Consider the following 5,922-nt stretch of genomic DNA (forward strand, 5'->3'; position numbering starts at 1 on the left):
CCACCTCCCCTTCTCCCGTATTCCTCCAGAACCATTGATCCCATTTTTTTCTTTCTTTTTCTTTTTATAATCATTTTATTAGGGGCTCATACAAGTCTTATCACAATCCATACATACATCAATTGCGTAGAGCACATTTGTACATTCTTTGCCCTCATCGTTCTTAAGTCCCATTCTTTTCATCTCCGAGTTATTTCTCCCACCTATCTTATCTAGATAGACAGACAGATACATTAATAAGTTCAAAAACCAGGCAAAGCCAATAATACAACAAAGGAAGTAAAAAACAATAACAACAGCAAAAACCAAACACAAAATAGCAATAACAAAAGGAAGCCACTGATGAAAATAGAAAAGCCTATGAATCATTCAAGATGTTTGTTGGCCTTACGAGTGTTTTCCAGTTGAGTGTGATGGGGTGCCACACTCTGTCTCCCGTCTATTTTTGGGATTCCCCAGGGGTTCCATCACTCTGCTCCCCGTGCTGCTCTGCTGCATGCCCTCAGTGCCTCATCCCAGTGTGGTGGGGCCAGACCATGCACTATTCCCGCACTGTGTCTCCAGCGCTGTCCCCCGCAGCATCATGGTTCGTTCAGTGCAGGATGCCGTGTCCCGTGGGGGCCTGGCCCTATGGTTCTCCTCATGCTTTGTTGGCTACCTTTTTGGTTTTCTAACTTTAGTTTTACACATTTCTTTATAATATTTGGTTTGTCATCTCAAGCTGTCCCTTGAAATTTTCTATTCATCTCTAACTTCACCCTTTCTTCCCTTTGCTTTAGCCACTTTATGATTAAGAGCAAGGTTCAGAATCTCTCTTGGCATACACTTTGACCCTTTCTTTCTTTCCTGCCTTTTTTATGACCGTTTGCTTTCTTCAATAGTGATATTCCTGATGTCCTTTCACAGCGCATCAGGTCTTCTGTCATTAGTGTTCAGTGCATCAAGTCTGTTCTTGAGGTTCAGGTGGAATGGATTCGAGATTGCATTTTGGCTCTCATGGACTTGAACTTGAACTTACATATGAGTAACTGATGGTCTGTTCAAGTCAGTCCCTGGCCTGGCTGTAGCTGCTACCATGAACTTCTTCATCTCTTCCCACAGATGTACTCTTTTATTTCTATTGTATTCAATATGGAGAAGTCCATGTGTTTAGTCAACTTTTATGTTGCTCAAAAAAGGTATTTTGCTATGAGCAAGTTGTTGGTCTTGAAAATTCTATCATGCAATCTGCTGTGACTTTTCCATCACCAAGCCCATATTTCCAACTACTGTTCCTTCCTGGTTCCAATTTTGCATTCTAGTCTTTAGCAATTATCAGTGCATCTTGAGTCCACATTTCATCAATTTCTGATGGAAGTCCTTCGTAAAGTAGAGGAGCAGTGAAGACAGAGAAAGACCCTCAACCAGATGGACGGACACAGTGGTCGCACAATGGACTCAAACCTAAGAGCAATTGTGAGGACGGTGCACGACCAGGAAGTGGCGTTTTATTCTGTTGTGCATAGGAGCACTATGGTACCAAATCACCACCACCACCTTGGGATTACCAGCCCAACGCATAGCCAGCACACCCTCAGGGCTCCTTCATGGCAGAACTAAGTAACTAAGCCAGGCTAGCTTCCTCCACTCTCCTTAGTGGGTTTGGGCAGGAGGGCCACCTGTCCACTGCACCTTTCTCCCCACAATGCCAGCAGGAGAGGTGTTTCTCTCCTAACCCCCTCCCTTGTGGCTTCAAACTAGGTTGTACCCACCCTTGGAGGTGCACAAACTGGCCAAGCTCAGGAGAGAGGCAAGAATAGCCCAAAATGATCTATTTCTATGGCCTCACATTCTGTAAAGATTCATTACTAAAACTGCTCTGCCTGCCAAAAGGTTCTTCTTCCCCGTCCCAGGGTCCCAGCTCACAAAGGAAACGCCTCACCCCCCACAGCCTCAGAGGCAGCGTCCCAGTGGGCAGGGACCTCCTTGAGCTCCCGAGAAACAGTGGAAAGTGCAGTGCTTTGAGTCTGAGAGGTGAATCACTCTAGGAATTGGTAAGAAGTCTTTCGGCAAGTCAGGTAAGTTCCAATGTTTGCTTTCAACAAACTTGAAGAAAGATATTTTTTAGCTGGCTGATCATTAACGTTTCTGGGTGAAAGATTACCAAGTAGTTTTGGGCACAGGACTCTGGAACCGAGAGAACTGCCAAAGCTGTGTTTGTTCTCTCTCTCTCTCTTCTCTCTCTCTCTCACCTCCCCCCCTACTCCCACACCCCGTCTTTCCTTCCAGCCCCTATTAATGAGAGCAAAGCTTCCAACATTCACATATATAAAAGGGAAGATCATTAACAAAACGGTACCATAGCTTGTTTCATTCTTAAGCATTATTTACAATCTGGGAATCATTTCTTTTGATGAATTATGAAAGACTATCAGGAGAATAAGTCTATCAAAAAGGACAATTCTCAGTGCTTGCTTTAGAGTCCCAGGAAATCATCCTGTTACACGGCAGTATATGTTCCAAGCTGCTGAGAGAGAGGCACCAGAGAGTAACCAGCAAAGGTCTTTGGGGAATAAGACAATACCGTGATACCTCTCCGTGGAGACAGTGAGATCAAGGAGAAAGATGTGAGATATAAAATGTCATACCATCGGAAAAGAAATTTTACCCACTCAAAAGACCCAACTCCAAAAAAAAAAAAAAAAGACCCATCCCTCCACTGCCCAGGAGTCTGCTCACTCGGAGCAGCCTCTACAGCTCTGAGGCCGTCCACCGTGGACTGCATGATGGGCTATCACAGCCCTCTCCAGCAACAGTCCCTGGAAGCATTTAAGAGCTCTGAGCAATAGAGTCAGAAGTGAATGCCTACAAATTACAACGATTGACATTACTGCTGAGAAACTTAGGATGTTTTCTTGAAATAAGAAGGGTTTTTTAAAAAAAAAATCCTTCCAGGTTACAGAAGCCAAACTGTTTGACGATCAATGCTATAAAAACAAAGCCTCAAGTGCGCTCTCAGCGCTGGGACGGGGAGAGCTGAGGCTGACTGGCACCGTTCTGCAGCAGTAAATGGGTTTCATTCCCATCCCCACTTCCATTTTCTTGGTTTCCCCATTCTGACCCGGGCTTCCTACTGAAAGCTTCCCACTGCAACATGAGGAGCTGTTCTCAGGGTGATGGAAGCTTCCGGGAGATGCCGTCAGGTGGGGTCTGCCTCATAGCAAACCCTGTACATCAGAGCAGCAATCCCCGCTCCTGGCAATCCTCACCACAGTTAGGGTTGAGCCTACTGTCGCAGCCAGTGTCGAGGGTCTTGGTCTTCACTGCCTTCTCCTTTACTACGCATGACGTCATTTTCCAGGGGCTGGTCTCCCCTGAAAACATGTTCAAACTATTTTGCCATCCTCACTTTAAAAGAACATCTTGGGTACTTTTTGTCAGGCCAATTTGTTCTTCTGGCAGGTCCCTGGTACCGTAACTATTCTTCTCCAACATAATCCAACTAGATCAATTGTTCTGTGGTTTTCCTTACTCATTGTCTTTAGCCTTCATATGAGGTGACTGAAGCCACCACAGATAGCTTGCACCTTAGCTCTCAAAGTGACATTCTTGCTCATCAACACTACAGAGGTCTGGCGCAGCAGCTCTGCCCAATTCAGTGCCTTTGATCTCTTTGCTGCTACTTCCACCAGCAGGAGCCCTGTTGGTATTGTGTTGGAGACCACACCTTGGGCTGCTAGCCACAACACTGCTCTGCGCTGGAATGGACTCACTGGCAGTGGGCTTGGTAAAGCTTGCCTTCCATGAGCATTCACTGTGCATCCAAGCAAAACGAGATCCTTGACAACTTTAATCTTTTATCCTTTTTTTTCATGATGTTACCTACTGGTCCAGTTGCGAGGATTTGGGTCTTTTTTCTTTTTGGGGGGACGTTATTCCAGTTGTTTTATTTATATTTATTTATTTATTTAAACCATTTTATTGGGGGCTCGTACGAGGGTCTTCTTTTCATTGAGCTGTAATCCTTGATCTCCATCAGCAAGTGCTTTGTGTTCTACTTGCCTTCATCAAGCAAGGCTCTGTCATCTGCCTTTCACAGGTTATTAGTAAGCCTGCCTCTAATTCTGATGCCCCGTTCTTCTTCACGTAGTCCAGCTTTCTCAGCAAAGTAGGGCAAAAGGATACAACCCTGACACACGACTTTCCTGATTTTACATCACACAGCATTCCCTTGTTTTGTCTGAGTGACTGTCTCTTGGTCCATGTACAGGTTTCACATCAGCACAATCAAGTGGTGATGGAGAATACTGAAAGCACCATGGACTGCTAAAAGGATCTGTCTTGGAAGAAGTACAGCCAGAGTGCTCTTTAGAGGCCAGAATGGTGAGATTTTGTTTTAATATATTGTGGTAGTCACATAATTTCATGTCAACTTGATAGATAGAATGTAGGGTGGAGTCTAGCCTGCCAATCAGGTCACAAGGCAAAACCCACCAGGAGGATTCTGGGAACTTCCTCTCTTTTCTCCTGGGATGAGGACCACACTATCTCTCTGCTTCACTTGCCTGTTGACAAGCCGCATGGATCCAGCTGATGGCAGCCAGAGCCCTGGAGCTGGAGGTGCCACGTGGAGACCCACGCCAGCGCTGAGATGCTTCCACCGCCACTGGATCCACAAGACTTTCATGTCAACTTGAGGCTACTAAGAGTGAAGAGGAATTCACGGGCTAATATTGGACTTATGGGCTAATATCAATCTTATGGACTTGATCTGGACTGGGCTTGGATATTTTATTGATGCATAATTACTTATTATTAAAATTTTTTTTTTCATAATTACTTTTTAAAAGAGATATTTTTATTGGGGGCTCTTACAGCTCTTATAACAACCCATACATCAATTGTATCAAGCATATGTGTACATATGTTGCCATCATTATTTTCTAAACATTTACTTTTTATTTGAGCCCTTGGTATCAGCTCCTCTTTCCCCCCTCCCTCCCTGCAATTACTTGATATAAAGTTCTCTCTTACACATATATGTGTCACTTAATTTGTTTCACTAGTCATCCCGACCCAGCGCACATACTTTGGACATATTGTCAAGAGAGACCAGTCCCTGCAGAAAGACATCAAGCTTGCTCAAGCAGAGGGGCAGCAAAGAGAGGAAGGGCCTCAGGGAGGTGGATGGACACAGCGGCAGCAACAATGGGCTCAAGCACAGGGGCAGTTGTGAGGTGGCGCAGGACGGGGCCATGTTTTGTTCAGTTGCACATAAATGGTCGCTATGGGTCAGGACCGTCTGGAAAACAACCATGCGTTCTCTAGCCTTGCCAGTTACATTCCCAAACACCTACATTCCCTTGCTTGGACAAGGATGGGTTGGGGTTAGGTTGGGCCAGGTCCTCCCAGTAGGTCCCAGGACAGGCAGCTTCCCCAGCAAAGGGACAAGGGAGCCCTAGCTAGGAGGAATGGGCCAGGAGGGACTAAGCTCTGCTGTTTGTTGGGACCCTGGGGACACCGAAGTTCAGGTGCGCCTTGAGTAACAGGTGTCACCAAAGGGCAGCCCAGTCCAGCGTCCTTTTCGGCCTGAGCCGCCCCAGGTTAAGCAGTAGCCTGTCAAGGGCCAGGTGGTCCAGGAGCTGCTCCAGGAGCCTGAGGTGGGTTTGCCCCCCTTGCTCCTCTGGAGCTGGCTTCAGTATCCCCACCTGTCAGGCCCCGCGCCCGAGAAGCCTGGTCGTTTTCTGAGTGGACTCCACTACAGTCACGAAGGACCCGGCGGCTCACCCCGTCTGTACCTCGGTTTCCATACCTGTTAGTGGGGGCGAGACCAGCTAGCGCCAACCCAGATTTTGCGGGGCGCTCAGCAGCGGTGACCCCGTATTTGGGGGCACCTGAAGGCAAGCAGCGCCTGGCCGCCCCGGGCAGCGCGGTAGGCCCTCG

The sequence above is a fragment of the Echinops telfairi genome, unplaced genomic scaffold (genome assembly GCF_000313985.2).
Source record: "Echinops telfairi isolate 266 unplaced genomic scaffold, ASM31398v2 ScPeMD7_70;HRSCAF=299, whole genome shotgun sequence".
In the NCBI taxonomy this organism is placed as follows: domain Eukaryota; kingdom Metazoa; phylum Chordata; class Mammalia; order Afrosoricida; family Tenrecidae; genus Echinops; species Echinops telfairi.